The 17,180-nt window shown below is 47.8% G+C and overlaps 1 protein-coding gene across 1 annotated transcript in view; it reads left to right on the top strand.

Annotated features, from left to right (window-relative positions):
- The first annotated feature begins 14,640 nt into the window (after positions 1–14,640).
- Positions 14,641–17,180, top strand: part of NFKBIZ (NFKB inhibitor zeta) — a 38,710-nt gene continuing 36,170 nt past the window's right edge. The window contains exon 1 of the mRNA XM_075590101.1: positions 14,641–14,840. The gene's annotated coding sequence lies outside the window, so the exon portion shown is untranslated. The remainder of the gene's footprint in view (positions 14,841–17,180) is intronic.

Here is a 17,180-nt window from a genome sequence, read left to right as displayed (position 1 = left end):
TTTAGCTCACCAATCATCTACTATGGTTCCTGTCTCCAACAAGAACCTTGTGTGGTCCATAAAGGGCACGTATCCCCTGAACTTAGGGTACCACCACGGTAAGGATCCAGCTTACTCTACTACAGCAGACCCTGTGTTGGATGTGGTGCTTGAGAACTCTGAAACATCAGACACAACAGACATGGCATAATGACTAACCCCACTGTTGACACTACACACATCATCTTCTATACATTTTTCATCTATTAACATCTCATTCCCATAGGGCCAGTCCTTCCAATCCAAAGAGGGAACAAGAGTCTTAGAGGTCCGCAGGCTCCTCTTTTTAGAGTACCATTCTTGTGCGGCCCGATCAGCTTCCCCAGGCGGTAACCCACCCTGAGACATTCGGGTAGAAGGGGTTCCCTGGTTAGACGTCCCGGCAAAAGAAGGGCAGCAAGACACCCGAAGACCAGCCGTACTGGTCGTAGGTAAACAGGCCTTGAAAGTATCTAAGTCCTGAACAGTTATATCCCCGGGGCCAGACACAAGGGCAATGCTAATTATCGGCTGGGCAGCGATCGATTGTGGCATAGGTTTATGACCTTGCAAATAGTCTTGGTACTGAAAAGCAGGGGTTGGGACATCAGGACACACCTATCATCCTCTTTGGCCACTACTGCTGCTTTCTGTTTAGCCCGTCGCTTATACATAGAGTGAATAAAGGCAGTTCTCGTTACACAAGTCGGAGCGGTACTCACCGGAGCGGGAATCAGAGTAATCTCATCGGCCCCAGCTGTTGCTATCAGCTTGACGTCATCTCCGCCAAGTTGAACAGGATCCTGGCGCTCGTCCAGATCCTTCACCAGAAGGACGTCGACATCCGGTCTCTGCGTAGAGGTGGGATCTTTATCTTTGTCCGATTCCGCCACGTGATCGTCGGCACCGGAAGGTACCTCCATCGGTACTGGAGAGTCTCTGGACAGCCCTCTGGACACCTCCACGAAAGGTAGACTGATCCGCATCTCAGGTCTTACGGTCGCAGTCATCGGTAACGGGCTCCACTGGCATGCAGAGTCGTTGGCACCATTCGGTCCTTATTTAGTCTCGGACAGCATAGTCAACAGCGGCCGAAACACCACCGAAGATCGAAGGCTACTGGTGCAGGAAGAGGGACACATCCGCAGGGGAAAGGCACCGCATCATTTCCGAGTCCACAGTGGCAATAGACAAGGCCTCTCCAGGCTCCTGCGCCTCTGGGAACAACGGTGCCTCATCACCCCAGGCAGTCACTTTACCCGACATCTCTTGGGCTGGATCCGGTTCACCGACCGTCTCTGGTTCCTCTGCGGGGACTGGGTCTGGTACCCTCTCAGTCGGCTCATTAGTCCTCGGGATATAGCCACTCGGGGCACTGTCATGCCACCTCCGCTAATTATTTTTGCTCTAACCAAACTTCTTGCCAAACTACACTTTTCTTTCTACAAGCCTTATGTCTTGAACTCCATTCATATTTCCCCATCTCTCCTTCCTTCTCAGTTCACATGAACTGCTTTCCTATATGTGTCCTCTGACTCCTCTTAGCTATAACTCCTGCTCTAAAACCCACCCCTACAAATCCTCACACATCTTGTTTGCCTTGCTTCTCCTCTTTGTTTCTGGGGACATCTCTTGTCCGTCTTATTTCTACATGCTCTCGTCCCCGCCCCTCACATGCAACCTTACGTCCTTGTGGAGTAAACACCTCTAACCTCATACACATCCCCTGTCAGCATCCCTCCCCTCTCCCTTTCTCCTGTGTTATTTGGAATGGCCACTCACTTTCTAACAAATTTACCTCTGTACATTACTTCTTTTTCTACCACTCTCTGCTCCTCTTTGCTATCATTGAGATTTGGCTCACTCAGTCTGACTCTGCACTGGAAGCTACCCTCTCTTATGGTGGCCATTCTTTCTCCCACACTGCAAGCCGTGATGGCAGGGGTGGAGGCGTGGAGCTCCCCTTCTCCTCAATCTGCCATTATAGAACCCTTCTTATTCCTCCTCTCTTTCCTTTCCTTCCTTTGGCCTTCAACAGTGGATTGCAGCCAGCACCCACAAGGATGGCCACTACCTGAACCTAGTTTTCACTAAAAACATTTTGCTCTCTGACTTCTCCATTTCCCCCCTTTCCTCTCTCTCTCCACCTCCATTTACCCCTCGTTTCTGCAGAAACATGCATTCCATTAACCTTCCGGCTCTTGACTCCACTTTGCGCTCCTCCCTCTCTTCTCACAGCACTGCTACAGACTCTGAAAAGCTGCTCAGAAACTACAACTCTGCCCTATCCTCTTCTCTTGATCTACATGCACCTCTTTTTCTCTCGCTCTTCTAACCCCATACAAACTGCCACTCACGCATGTTCTGCTCCTGCACTCGCACCTCTGAACGCCTCTGGAGGAAAGTTCACACTCTCTCAGGCTTCCTTTACTACAAATGTATACTATCCTGTTTCAATTATGCCCACTCCCAGGCTAAACAAACCTACTTTTCATCCCTAATCAACACTCACAAGTCTAACCCATGCAAACGTTATTTAAATTATTCAATTTCTTATGAAGCGTCTATAGTAATTTGAAAATCCAAGAAACCTCTGGATAGACATTAATACCTTGGTCAACACAGAAACGCAAAAACCTTGGCAGGATCCATTTCTAGACCTTGAGCTGAGATGATGTACCCCAGAAACGAAAGCCTAAATTTTTAAAATTCACATCTCTCGAATTTGGCAAAAAGATTGCTCTCTAGGAGACGCTGAAGAACCATCTTCACCTGCTGATGATGTTGCACGATTGTCTTTAAGTAGACGAGGATGTCATTAAGGTAGACAATAACGGAAAAGTCTAGCATGTCTCTAAAAATCTTGTTCACAAAAAACTGGAACACTGTGGGTGCGTTGCATAATCCGAAGAGCATCACCTGGTACTCATATGTTTAGTATGTTGAAAGCTCTGTTCCACTCTTCACCTTGCCTTATTTATGTAATGTCTTCTTAGGTTGAGTTTAGTGAAAACAGTTGTGTTGCGTAGATCAGGGGTGCGCAAAGTTTTGGAGCTGTGCCCCCCCTGTATAACAGCCCCAGTGCTTGCGCCTCACCCTTCTCTGTGACCCGGCGTCAAATGACGCTGTGTGTCATGTGACATCACATCATGAGACCCCGCAGCATCATTTGACATGCATTACCATGGTGACGCGTACATCACATGACCCCACGGCATAATTTGATGCCGCGTTGCCATGGCGACGCATCCAGAAGACTAGAGAACCCCGGTAAGTTGAGGTTGCAGAGGCCTCGCGCGGACCCCCAGCATTTAACTTAAATGCCTGTAAGGAATCGGGGAGCATGTCCCCCACGGCGTGCTCCCTCCTTACCTGCCGTTCCGCGCGCCCATGGAGGGATTTCTACAACTCCACAGATCTTAGCTCAGCCCCCTGGTTGTGACACGTGGGGCGCACACGTGACGCACGTGCACCGCTCCCCAGCTGCGTGTCAACCCTCATCAGCACTCCCACCTGTCTCCTGCACCTCTCAGCCTATCCTTGCCTCCGCAGAGGCCGCACCTCCGCTCCACCCCCCTGTCTCATTGGTCACACTTCCCCATATATGCTCAGCTGTGCCACTGGCATTTTGGCTGAGCATAGTTCCTTGTAGCCTTGCTGTTCCCACGTCCCTGTTTCTGCTGCATTACCTTGCCTTGCCTAATATTGTTTTGCTGTCTGATCTCTTGTGTACTGACCCGGCTTGACTTAGGATTCCGCTTCTCTGGACTACCGACCACGGCTTGCCTCTGACCTTCCATACCTCTCCATCCCTGACCACGGCTCCTGGACACCTACCACTCTACTGGCTCCAACACCTGACCACAGCACCCGGATATCGACTACTCTCCGGGATCCGACCCCGGCAAGTATCAAGACTGTTCTCTTCTCCAATCCTGACCCGGCGACATTGACTATCCACTATCCAGACGTGCCCCTGTTGCTGTGTGGTGGCGTATTATATACTTTCCCACCTCAGTACTGGGGTCCCGCTTTGTTCATTGTGAGCACAAGCGCTACAATGCCTCAAGGAAGAGCGCGGGGCTGTTGCAACCGCCGCGCCCCCCCCAACAAAATCCCACGCCCCCCAGTTTGCACACCCCTGGCGTAGATGGTCAAAGATTACGGTGATCAGGGAAAGTGGGTATCATTTTTTTAATGGTGATCCTGTCCAAACCCAGGTAAATCAATACATGGCCTCAAGGATCCATCCTTCTTGGCCACAAAAAAAGCCAACACCAGCAGGTGAACTGGACTTGCGCATGAATCTATGCTATGGATTTGTTCTCCATGTATGTCCTCATGGCCTTAGTTTCTAGCTCAGATAGAGGATACGTGCTTCAGCATGGAGTTGTATCATGGAACAGGTCAATAGCGCAATCAAAGTGACAATGAGATGGTAGCTCCTCCGTCTGTCCTTTATTGACGACTCAACTGAGATCAGAGTAGCAGGCTGAAAGATCAATCAATTTTTCTTGCTCCGGTAGGCGGTGAATCTTCACTGGATGACAGAGTAAAAGGCACTTAAAATGGCAGGAGGATTCCCAGGTTAGTATCCGTGCCAAGGTCCAGTCAATTGGGGGATTATGGGTAGATAACCAAGGAAGCCCCAGAACGACATCAATGGCTGGGGAATGGACAACATACAGCTGGAAAGATTCGTGGCGCAGAACACCGACCATGGCCTTGAGTTGAACAGTCTCCTGTAAAAAGATTTCAGATCCCAATGGACTCCCATCAATAGTGGAAATGGCTTCTTCAGGAGAGAATCCCGGCTCGATTGGCAAAGGCCTGGTCCACGAACATACCGTCAGCTCCCGAAATCCATGAAGGCCTCAGTTGAGACAGAGTGGTCTTGCCAACATAGACGGACATGAATCAAATGACTGTAAGGTGGGGATGTGATGGTGTATATGCCCAACTTATTTGGACAAGTCTGTGCCAAGTGGTCCTTCTGGACACAGTAGAGGCACAACCCTGTAGAGCGACGGCACTGCTTCTCCTGTTCCTTGAGGTGCATATTGCTTAACTGAAGGGGCTCCCCCAATTCCTCCTCACACGGGTCAACAGGACAGGTTGGAGCTTACGACAATGCTCTTGCTCCTGACGTCTCTCCTTCACTTGGAGACCCAACATATTGCAACGGGCGACTAGGCCTTCTAGATCAGCAGGGATATCCCTGTTGGTTAGCTCATCATTTAGTCTCTCCCCTATGCCTTGACAGAATGTAAACTTTAAAGCTCCTTCATTCCAGTCAGTCTCTGTTGCCACGGTCCTAAACAACTGTATATTGATCCATGGTGCGGGAGCCTTGTCCGATTTTCAGGACTGCAGACTCGGCAGAGATCGCATGACCGGGAGTGTTGAATATTGTCCGGAAGGTCTGCATGAAAGGGACAGTCATCCAGCAGGGGAGTTTCTTTCATAAAGGGGTGAAGCCCATGCCAGAGCCTCATCTGTAAGGAGGGAGAGGATGTATGCCAGCCGAGAGCAATGGGTAGAGAAGGAAGAAGGCTGAGTGTCAAACTCGACCTGGCACTGGTTCAGGAACCCTCTATAGGCTGAGGGGAGACCTCCATAATGGATTGGGGTAGGAATCCTGAGTTCCCGTGGGACCACAACAACACCGTGTGTTTGGTACTCGAAAGTAATGAAATGACCGCGAAGGGTCTGCAGCGTAGCGGGGATGGTATCCAACATAGCAAGGAGTGTGGCATGGGCCCCCAGGAGCCGGCCCTGATGGGTCACAGAATTCAGTACCTCTGCGGGGTCCATTGCATTGCCTGTGCAACATCTTACGTTGTGGTCTGCAAGTTAGGATACGAACCTGCAAGGCAAAGGTAGGGAGTGATACACTGACCTTGGTCTGGGATCAGAGTCCTAGAAATGCATGGGTAGTGATATCCGGTTCAGGTTGTGGCAGGCACGAATGGTCAGGTCTGGTTCCAGGGTTGAGGTTAGTGGCAGGCAAGAAAGGTCTATTCTGGGGTCAAGGCCAGTGGCAGGCAAGAATGGACAGGTCACATTTCCGAGGTCGGGGCAAGCAAAGTACAAGGCAGAGGTAATAGACAAGATACATAGCAAGTAAGCACACCCAGTAATATCTATATTTATAGCAATACTTTGCATGGCACTAGCTGATAGTAACTGGCAGCTATTTAAAGCCTTTGAGCGAGTGCTGACAATCAGAGAGAGGCTGACTTCATGGTTTGGTGATCATTTTAGTTGGGGCAAGAGCATCCTGGTCCATCGGTCATCTTAGCTGCAGAGTGAATCTTCACACTCATAGAACCTCCCCCTTCTGGATAACCCTGGATTAGTCAAAAGCCTTCCACTATCTACTGAATGTTGGTGGGGAACTCTGAAAACCAGCACACCAACCACTGCTCATTCTAATGGCAAACATCACAAATTTACAACTTGCAAACAACTGCTCAAATTTCTACTCATACTATTACTCTCTTTAGCAGGTGATATTGAACTTAACCCAGGCCCTCCCTTTTCAACTCTGTCCCATACCTGAGAATACCCCCATCAAATTCCAAAAAGGTCTGTCACCCACATAAATATCTGGAGCCTACTGCCCAAACTGGATGAACTAAGGACATGATGCCTTATGCATAAACCCAAAACCATCGTTCTCACAGAAACATGGCTAACTCCTAAAACTCCCGATGCAAATATCGCCATTCAGGGATACTCCATTTCTAGGAGCGATAGGTCAAAGAGAGGAGGAGGGGTGTTATTTTATATTGCAGACACCTTACAATTTACGCTGTTAAATTGCCCCCCAAGCCCACCCTCTGACAATCCTAGTTGGCAAAATCTGCCTCCCCTTTTCTAAGCCTATCTTGGTTGTTGGCATCCACCACCCCTAAAGCCCCTCTCCAGTCCCTGACTGATATCACCCAGTTTCTTGGCTCCATTTCCTCTCTGAATGAGAAGAGTGAGCTACTAGTCCTTGGGATTTCAACGTCAATTGGCTCGACCCTAAAAACCACAAAATCCAGATACAACTCAAGTCACTTAACCTAACGAAACTCATTTCCCAACCCACAAGGACAAACCTGAAATCTCACAATCATTCCTTGCTAGACTGGATTCTCTCCTCAAATCCCACCAGAATCCAATCCTCTGGCATCCTTCCTGACATTTTCAGTGACCATGCAATAGTGTACTGTGTAAGGAAAGAAGATTCCACCCCAATCAAGCCCTAAAGTTCTCCTCACTAGAACGTTTAGAAACTGTAACCCACAACAGTTTCTGGCTGACCTTACCAACTGCCCTTGGTACAGAAATCGATTTAATTCCGGACCCGATTCTGCGCTCGACTATTTCCAATCCGAGGTCTTAAAACACAGTGATACCCATGCCCCACTACCCAGAATAAGAGTACGGGGGCCCACCTTCCGTGGTTTACAACTGACCTTATAGCACTCTACCATTTCAGGGATGCCTTGTGGAAAAGCTACAAAGTAACTGGCACTACCAAGGATCTTAATCACTACAGATGTCTGCGGAATATATGCACAAGGCAAACAAGGGATGCAAAAGCACAATATTACTCTGACAATCTTCTCCAGAATACATCAACCCCAGCTAACTTCTGGAAGGTTATCAACAATATATTCCAGCCTTCTAGACATCAACAACCAAGTAATATCACTAAGGAGGATAATACTCTGACAAACCCCCTTGACATTGCAAATGCATTCAATGATTACTTTGTGGGGTGTGCTACTAACTTATTAGCTAAACGCAACCCAAACCACCAACATGAACCTCATTCTGTGATTACCCCTATAGCCCCACCCTCTCCCAACACTGCTCACAATTTTCAATTTGTCCCAGTATCCGAAGAGATTACACAAGCGCTCCTCAAATTAAAACTAACAGCCAATGTGGACCCGACTTACTGCAATCTAAATTCCTAATTACTAGGTGCCCCAGCCATTGCCAAACCAATTGCTTCCATAGCCAACTCTATTTGGTCTGCAGGACATATCCCTAAGACCTGGAAAACTGGCAGTGTTGTCCCAATCTTCAAGAGTGGGGACAAAAACAGTCTCAAACTACAGGCAAATCTCTCTTCTCCCAATACTTCTAAATTCATGAAAAATGTGTTCAATCCCAATTAAGCGATTACTATACCAAGGCAAATTTCCCAAGCCAATTCCAATCTGGCTTTCGCCCCAAACACTCCACGGTAACTACCCTACTAAAAGTTTGCAATGAAATCTAGTGTGGAATGGAATGGGGACAAATCACTGGTGCAATATTCCTAGATTTTGCAAAGGCTTTCGATACTGTTGATCAGCAATGACCTTCCTACAGCTTGTAAGAGGGAGCCTCAATACACATGTATGCAGATGACACAATCTTATAAGCACACAGCCATAGCCTTTTCGACCTTGAACATATACTTCAATCTCACTATTTGAGACGTGAAAATTGGATTTCGCAAAAATAAACTGTTTTTAAACACTGACAAGACTGTAACAATGGCATTTTGGACCAAGGCTACATTTCTAAAGTTTCCAATGAATGAGCTCCAGATCAGAACCAACGCTAAAACCACCCTAACTCCTGTTACTAGTTTTAAATACTTGGGCATATGGGTTTGACTCCCATTTAACATTCGGGATGCACATTAATACCCTGACATCCAAAACCTATGCCAAACTAGGTGTACTTTACAGGAACAAATCCTCCCTAAGTCTCCTGGTCAGAAAGCGTATCGCACAGCAGATGCTAATGCCAATTATTGACTATGGGGACATAGTATACAGCTCAGCACCCCAAACCCACCTTAGCAAACTTGACACCCTCTACAATTCAATATGCTATTTTGTTCTCCAATGCAACTACAAAACACATCACTGTGAAATGCTCAAAGAACTAGATTGGTCATCACTTGAGTCTAGGAGCAAAGTTCATCTCTCCTGTCTTGCCTTCAAATACTTTCTGGGCAAGCTACCCGTCTATCTGAACAAGCTCCTCACCCGTACCACATGCAGCACTTATCATGAGATCTGACTCCAATAGACTGTTCATGGTCCCAAGGTTCAGCAAAGTATCCGGCCACTCCTCCTCCTCTTACCGTGCACCCCCAAACTGGAACAATCTACCGGAGACTCTCACAGCCACCACCAGTCTAAATTCTTTCAAAACTAAAGCGGTCTCACATTTTAATCTGGTCTGTAACTGTTACATACGCCTATAATATATATTATCTCTAACTGTGCATGCTATGTCTTGTATATAATTTATACCCTGTTCACTTATGTAAGTGTATTTGTAACCATGCATTATTTGTCATCTTAACTCTATGCCCAGGGCATACTTGAAAACGAGAGGTAGCTCTCAATGTATTACTTCCTGGTAAAACATTTTCTAAGTAAATAAATCCTCGACTAGCAAGAACCTGGTTCCCTTGGCATGCAGGCTGGGTAAGTGTATTACCAACCTCACACACCAGGGAAACAACTAAATAATTGTTTACAGTACACATGAATATATTGCATAAAGGTTTACACATACAGAGATATATGCAGACCACTGGATGGCCTACGACCTTGGATTTATGTCTCCATCGGAAGACTTCCTGGTAAAGAGAAGGGTAATAAAGTGCTTGAACTGGGGAATGGAAAGCCCAACTGGTAACTTGACCCATGCTTTCATGATGCGATGAAGGATGGTAAAGGTAACAGCAGAAATGGGACCCTTATTAACTGAGTCCATGTCGTCAATGGAGAATTGGTGGGAAAGTGCATCCGCCTTCAAATTCTTGGATCCAGGTCAATAAGAAATAATATTAAAAAAAATTAAAAGAGTGCCTATCTTGCTTGACGAGTGTTAAGCCTGCGTGCCCTCTCAATATATTCCAAATTATTGTGATCAGTTAAAATCATGACTGGTACCGAAGTTCCCTCAAGGAGATGCCTCCACTGTTCCAGGTCCATCTTCATGGCTAAAAGCTCTCGATTGCCCACATCATCATTGCATTCGGCATCTGACAACTTCTTCTAAAGCATCTATAGTAATTTAAAAATAAAAGAAACCTCTGGATATACATTAATACCTTGGTCAACACAGAATGGCAGAAACCTTGGCAGGATCCATTTCTAGACCTTGAACTGAGATGATGTACCCCTGAAATGAAAGCCTAAATTTTTAAAATTCACATTTCACAGGGCTTTGGGTCAGATGAGCTACATAAGATGCATCTGCTGGGGATATTCTACAGGTTCATCCAGACAGATAGGGGCAGTAGCTCGGCTTAACTTTTAATATGATTTCTCCACTGGACTAACTTCCCAAGAATCACCCTGGTTCATTTAAGTTGATAAACCATATTTATGTCCCAGATGGAGCTCTGGTTAGCAATGACATTGATAAGGAGGAGTGTCAAGAGACCTATTGAAGTGCAAAGAGAGAGAGAGAAAAAAAAAAAAAGGGAGCATGGGTACGTTAATTTTTTTTACATTTTATTAATTCCACAGGAAAAACTGTAGCAGCATACAAAATAAATATGCACAGATACAAATATACACCAACCTCCATGTGTCGTGTAAAAAAATCCTAGAACAGTGCAAGTTACTTTATACTTTGGAGGTAAGACCAGGGATCAGGAAGACACATCAGCCGAACAGGTGCAGGATCTTCTTGTTCCTTTTCGCTTTGCACTTGGAGATGGATTTATTTGATGGTTGATGCACAAGACAGGAATTTCCCTTTAATTATTTCGATACACATTTTCTTAATTTCATGTGCAGTTTGTGGTGCCCCAAAATAATGTGCTCCAGTTCTTAGTGTTGCAGACCTATACCTCTTGACAATGCATTGGATATAAAGTCAGCCAGCCTTGCTCCTGTTCATGTTTCTTATTTCCATCTGCTGGGCTGTTCTTTAGAAGACAGCTTTTATTTATATTTGTTCCTTCCAGCTGGATGCTCCATCTCATGCACTTTATGTAATATTTGCAGCTTGAATGGGCGATTAAAAGTAATGTGAGACATTTCATGGATTCATTATTTAGATATCTATTTTTATGGACACAGATGTTAAAGATGTGTGTTATAGGCTGCTGCAAACTTTACTCGGTGGAGCAGGAGTTTGGTGTTACATTTACCCAGGGGAAGATGGTTGGTCCAACTACTGGAATGTATTTCTTTGAAATTAGATGGACAATAATATCCAGGTGATATTCTGTTTGCTGGTGACAAGTTGTGCAAACTGCATGCTCTGTTAAATTAGGCTAGCAAGAAGTTGGAAGTCAAAATGGCTTCAGTATGTGGCAGGGCATCTGGCATTTGCATGCTGGTTTTACTAGTTGTATTGTATTGTATGTCTTTATTTATATAGCGCCATAAATATACATAGCGCTTGGTTTCTTCTCAGCATTAAGTGTTAGCTCTGATTGGCATCAAGAACCAATATTACAACGTTAACATGACTAGGATCCTGAAGGACATTCATATTAGGGTTTCCGCTCTCAGAAAACATTATGGGCATTTGGATTGGTATCAGCAGATTCAAACTAACACAAATTTGGAGCTTTTCGCAGCTGCTGTAAAGCTCCAAAATCCCTGTTCTGTATGTTTCAGACTTTTTTTCTCTCTATAAAGGTCATGTCAATCAGTAGCCGGATTGGTGGTTTCATGACAAGTTTGACAGCATTAGTTTCACTAACTTTTTCCAATGGTCATAGCAGTGGAAATTTGGGGACACCTATTTTTTGTCAGACAGCTTCCGTTTTAACAAACAAAAAAAAAAACGTAATTCGATTCTCCTCCGATTATTTTTAAGGCATTTTATATTGTTTTGATATCACAATACCAGATAAGGCACATTCTAGATCCTAAGGAGATAAATGTTTGTTTTGTTTTCAATTTGAGATATTTCTTTGAGTATGGAGGGTTGATGATGCTCCATTTACCAACGGGATCTTGCTTCCTCAGAGCCTCATGTACTTTTTAAAGCAGTGTTGATGGAGATCCAGGGGAGCGTCGCCGAGTGCCCAAAAAAGAAGAAATGTGGATAGTGTAATACAGTAAAAACGTGATGTTAAATAAATAAAGTGCTTCCAAATTCCTACTCACAAACAAAGTAGAAAAAGGAGCATGTGTGCCAATCTGGAACTATAATTCATCCCAGTCTGGAAGGTGTGGTATATGGGTCAGCAATCTCAAGGAAAAGAGAAAACAGCCATGGTGCAGATCAAATTGACAAGATTTATCAATAAAAAGCTCACAAATGGAGGCTTACGGCAGTATGAGAAGTAAGAGCATAGAACAGCTGGGTCTTTAGTGCGTCGCAGCTCTCACCGCCCGGTACACACTGTTGCAGCCCTCGCGTGCGTCACTCCGGATCGTGACGTCACAGTTCACCGGAACGGAGGACACCCTCAGAGCCTCAGGTACCTTTTAAAGCAGTTCCAGGACTATTGCAATCAGATCGCTTACATATATCGTGCCTACATGGAATGCTTGGTGTGGTCTCCCCTGTATTACATTGCTACCGCCTCACCCTCTCTGCAGTGTTGCCTCTAGGATTGCCAGGTGACTTATCTAAAAATACTGGACACAATGGTGAAAGGTACGGTACGCTCAAGACACACACACACACACACACACACCTCTCTTCGCTCGATGCTGTTTCCCCCTCTCCTTGGCCCCACCGGTAGGCTCCTAGCACCTCTTCCTGATTGGCTGCATACCACAGCAGCAGCCAATAAGGATGGAGAAAGCTGCCCTGCTGGGGGAAAACCCGCGGCTCCCAAGGCGGTCAGGTCACTATGTCCAGTATCACCGCTAATGTTTTACTGGACAGTGTCCAAATACAGGACAGTCCGGTTCAATACAGGACACATGGTAACCCTAGCCTCCCCTGTATTACAGTGCTGACCCCCCCACTCCTGCAGTCCTGCCTCCCCTGTATTACAGTGCTGACCCCCCACTCCTGCCTCCCCTGTATTACAGTGCTGACCCCCCACTCATGCAGTCCTGCCTCCCCTGTATTACAGTGCTGACCCCCCACTCCTGCTGTACTGCCTCCCCTGTATTACAGTGCTGATACCCCACTCCTGCAGTACTGCCTCCCCTGTATTACAGTGCTGATACCCCACTCCTGCAGTCCTGCCTCCCCTGTATTACAGTGCTGATACCACACTCTTGCAGTCCTGCCTCCCCTGTATTACAGTGCTGAGCCCCCACTCCTGCAGTCCTGCCTCCCCTGTATTACAGTGCTGACCCCCCACTCCTGCAGTCCTGCCTCCCCTGTATTACAGTGCTGACCCCCCACTCATGCTGTACTGCCTCCCCTGTATTACAGTGCTGACCCCCCACTCATGCTGTACTGCCTCCCCTGTATTACAGTGCTGATACCCCACTCCTGCAGTCCTGCCTCCCCAGTATTACAGTGCTGATACCCCACTCCTGCAGTCCTGCCTCCCCTGTATTACAGTGCTGACCCCCCACTCCTGCAGTCCTGCCTCCCCTGTATTACAGTGCTGATACCACACTCCTGCAGTCCTGCCTCCCCTGTATTACAGTGCTGATACCACACTCCTGCAGTCCTGCCTCCCCTGTATTACAGTGCTGACCCCCCACTCCTGCAGTCCTGCCTCCCCTGTATTACAGTGCTGACCCCCACTCTTGCAGTCCTGCCTCCCCTGTATTACAGTGCTGACCCCCACTCTTGCAGTCCTGCCTCCCCTGTATTACAGTGCTGATACCCCACTCCTGCAGTCCTGCCTCCCCTGTATTACAGTGCTGACCCCCCACTCCTGCAGTCCTGCCTCCCCTGTATTACAGTGCTGACCCCCACTCTTGCAGTCCTGCCTCCCCTGTATTACAGTGCTGACCCCCCACTCCTGCAGTCCTGCCTCCCCTGTATTACAGTGCTGACCCCCACTCCTGCCTCCCCTGTATTACAGTGCTGACCCCCACTCTTGCAGTCCTGCCTCCCCTGTATTACAGTGCTGACCCCCACTCCTGCAGTCCTGCCTCCCCTGTATTACAGTGTGTGTGTGTGTGTGTGTGTGTGTGTGTGTGTGTGTGTGTGTGTGTGTGTGTGTGTGTGTGTGTGTGTGTGTGTGTGTGTGTGTGTGTGTGTGTGTGTGTGTGTGTGTGTGTGTGTGTGTGTCTGTGTGTGTGTGTGTGTGTGTGTGTGTGTGTCTGTGTGTGTGTGTGTGTCTGTGTGTGTCTGTGTGTGTGTCTGTGTGTGTGTGTGTGTGTCTGTGTGTCTGTGTGTGTGTGTGTGTGTCTGTGTGTGTGTGTCTGTGTGTGTGTGTGTGTGTGTGTCTGTGTGTGTGTGTGTGTGTGTGTGTGTGTGTCTGTGTGTGTGTCTGTGTGTGTGTGTCTGTGTGTGTGTGTGTCTGTGTGTGTGTCTGTGTGTGTAGGAATGTCCCTCTCGCACGTGCTGCCCGTGGGAATTTCCAGGCTGAGCAGCACAGCGCGGGCCTCGCCCTCCCTGCAAACTTCCCCCGGGCATTACCCGGCGGCCAAAACCTACTGCTTGTCACCTACACTATGAAAGTGACGAAAAGACGTTACTAACGACACAAAAATCCCACACACGTGAAGCGACCTCTTGCAGTGCGGCGGGGAGAGACGGCAGTGCTGCCCGGGGCTCAGCTGCAGGGACCGGAGACGATCAGCAGCTAGTAACCCGGAGGCATGAAGCAGGTGACGGGAGGAGAGAGCATGGACCTGCCCTTACTCTGACCTTTCCCGCATGGCGCCCTGCTCCTGTGATGGAAGCTGCGAGCTGTTAATATGAAGGTATCCCATGTCTGTGCTGTTCGTGATGTCCTATGCAAGAGGCAGCATGGCCCAGCGGTTCTGTTTGTGCCCTCGCTTACAATCATGTTAGTTGACCCATAGACGCTTATTCTACAGTTGTTAAAGAGTAATCTGATGTTTAAAGAAATATGCACACCCTTTAACACCAGTGCAAACATTGTGTCCAGCGATCCGGGTTACAAGAACAATCGGAACCAGTACTGGTTGTGGTCTTAATACATGTGCACTACCCCCCAGGGAAATGTATATAGAGACGGGAATGGCTAAACCTGTTCCTTGCGAATCAGAATTGCAGGGACTATATTTTTGGGTAGGGCTACTGCACATACAAAATCGGTAACATAAATTACCATAATATAAAATGAATGAATAAACCCAGGGGGGCTGTAGCACCCCTAGTACCAACCCCTATGAGAGCCAGGCTTTCCAGCTGCTTAGCACACCCCTATTGAATTTGGTGATATTGGGAGTTGCTGGCCCTCTGCCAAGAAATAATATATACTATATATATATATATATATATATATATATATATATATGTGTGTAACGGGTATTCCCCCCCCAATCGCAGATAGAGTGTAGGTGCGGAGAACCTAATGTTATCAGGTGTGGTGCTTTACCTGTTGGGCTCACAGGAGGGCTGAGCTTCCGCCATGGGGAACCTGGGGCACATATAATAATATGAATAAACTCACATTCGGTGCAGCACCTCCACCTGCGATGGCTCCCACCAGAGAGGGAGTGGTTCCTCGCAGGACCATATATATCACTACACACACAGCATGTAAACCAACCAATGACTTTACTATTGCAAACGTAATTGTGCATATGATAAACAGGTGTCCCTCCCTAGAGGAGACACTAACTACTGCGTCTCGCAGGACGCAACCCTTTTCCACCGGGTGATCCCACCCCGTGTCCAGTAACCCCACACAATATGTCCCTTCAAGTGAACTAGATATGTGTGACTGCGCAGCCACTAGTCCCGTGTGAGTACTCTGTTGGTGCACTTTGTAACGATACCTGCCCTGGCTGCAGCCACGGGTGCCGCTATACCACTGGGTTTGGGATCCGCCGTGATGTCCTCCTACGCGTGGGGTGAATTCCGGCGTGGATAATATCACCTCGGCTCCACACCGTCTGTACCTTGGCGGGGATCCGTCTGCCGCCGGCAGGCCGCAGTCACTGCTTGGTGTGGCCTCCAGGAAGATAGTCTTTACATATAATATATATAGGGGTCTGAGCCCAGACCTCTGATGGACGCGCAGCATCCGCTGTGTTCCTAACTAACTTCTGAATAATAAGGGGCAGGATCGCTAACCTGGGGCCTGTCCCTGAAACAACACAAAGCTACTGGTGGCTGAGGGCTATCTGGGTTTAGGGGGCTGCTGGCCTAGTGCAGAGTCACTGACTCCTGCACCCTAGCTCCTTCCCCTAGCTGCTCCTGTCGCCGACTGCCTAACGTGCTCAGAGCCCGCGAAATGTATCTAAATCTCCTCTGCAGGGAGATGCTCCAGCCCTATTGGCTCCCTGGCGTCACGTGGGGCGCTCCTGAGGCTCATGGGACTTGTAGTCCCTTCCAAGAGCCTGTCCCTGGTAGGCTAGGGTTCGCGCGCTATCACTGCGCAATGTCCCTGGCTGGCCGCCGCATGCGGGGACTCACTGCGCATGCGCGAACTTGCGCAAGATGGCGACGCCCTGCTCGGGAGCCACCGGGGACCTCCGGAGATCCGGAGTGCTCCCTGCTCGGCCCCCACCCTCCAGAAGTGCCGGCGGGTCTGTCGAGTGACCCCCGGCAGCGGAGGTAACGAGGGGGGGGGTCGCGGGACAGAGGGGACCTGGCTACATCTATATTATACTATACCGGTTGCAACACATCAAGGGACAGCACGCAGGTAAGTAAATCATACATTTTCGTGTTGAAAATGTATGATTTACTTACCTGCGTGCTGTACCTTGATGTCGTGTTGCAACCAGTATCGTATGGTTTGTTATTGCTTTATGGGATAAGCACCAAAACTTATTTACTTGCAAATGGTGTGCCGACTGTGCATTGGATTATATATATATATATATATAATATATATATATATATCTATATATCTCATGGCAGTGCTTCTCCTCTAATTGCACGGACATTACAGGATTAGTGAGGCTGAGTTCACCTGCCTTCAGGGACCTATTTTGTGTTCCTGTGGGCAGTAGTGGGCGGAGCAGAATGTAGGTTTAAGGCCTCGTTCAGGGTGCTAGAGGCAGGAGTTGGAGGGCGGGCATTTGCGAGGGCGAGCGGCAGTCTACTGGGCGATGTGTGTTCATCAT

This window comes from Ascaphus truei, chromosome 3 (genome assembly GCF_040206685.1).
Source record: "Ascaphus truei isolate aAscTru1 chromosome 3, aAscTru1.hap1, whole genome shotgun sequence".
Taxonomy (NCBI): domain Eukaryota; kingdom Metazoa; phylum Chordata; class Amphibia; order Anura; family Ascaphidae; genus Ascaphus; species Ascaphus truei.
The sequence above is the reverse complement of the archived record's forward strand: the minus strand, read 5'-3'. Positions and strand labels throughout refer to the sequence as shown.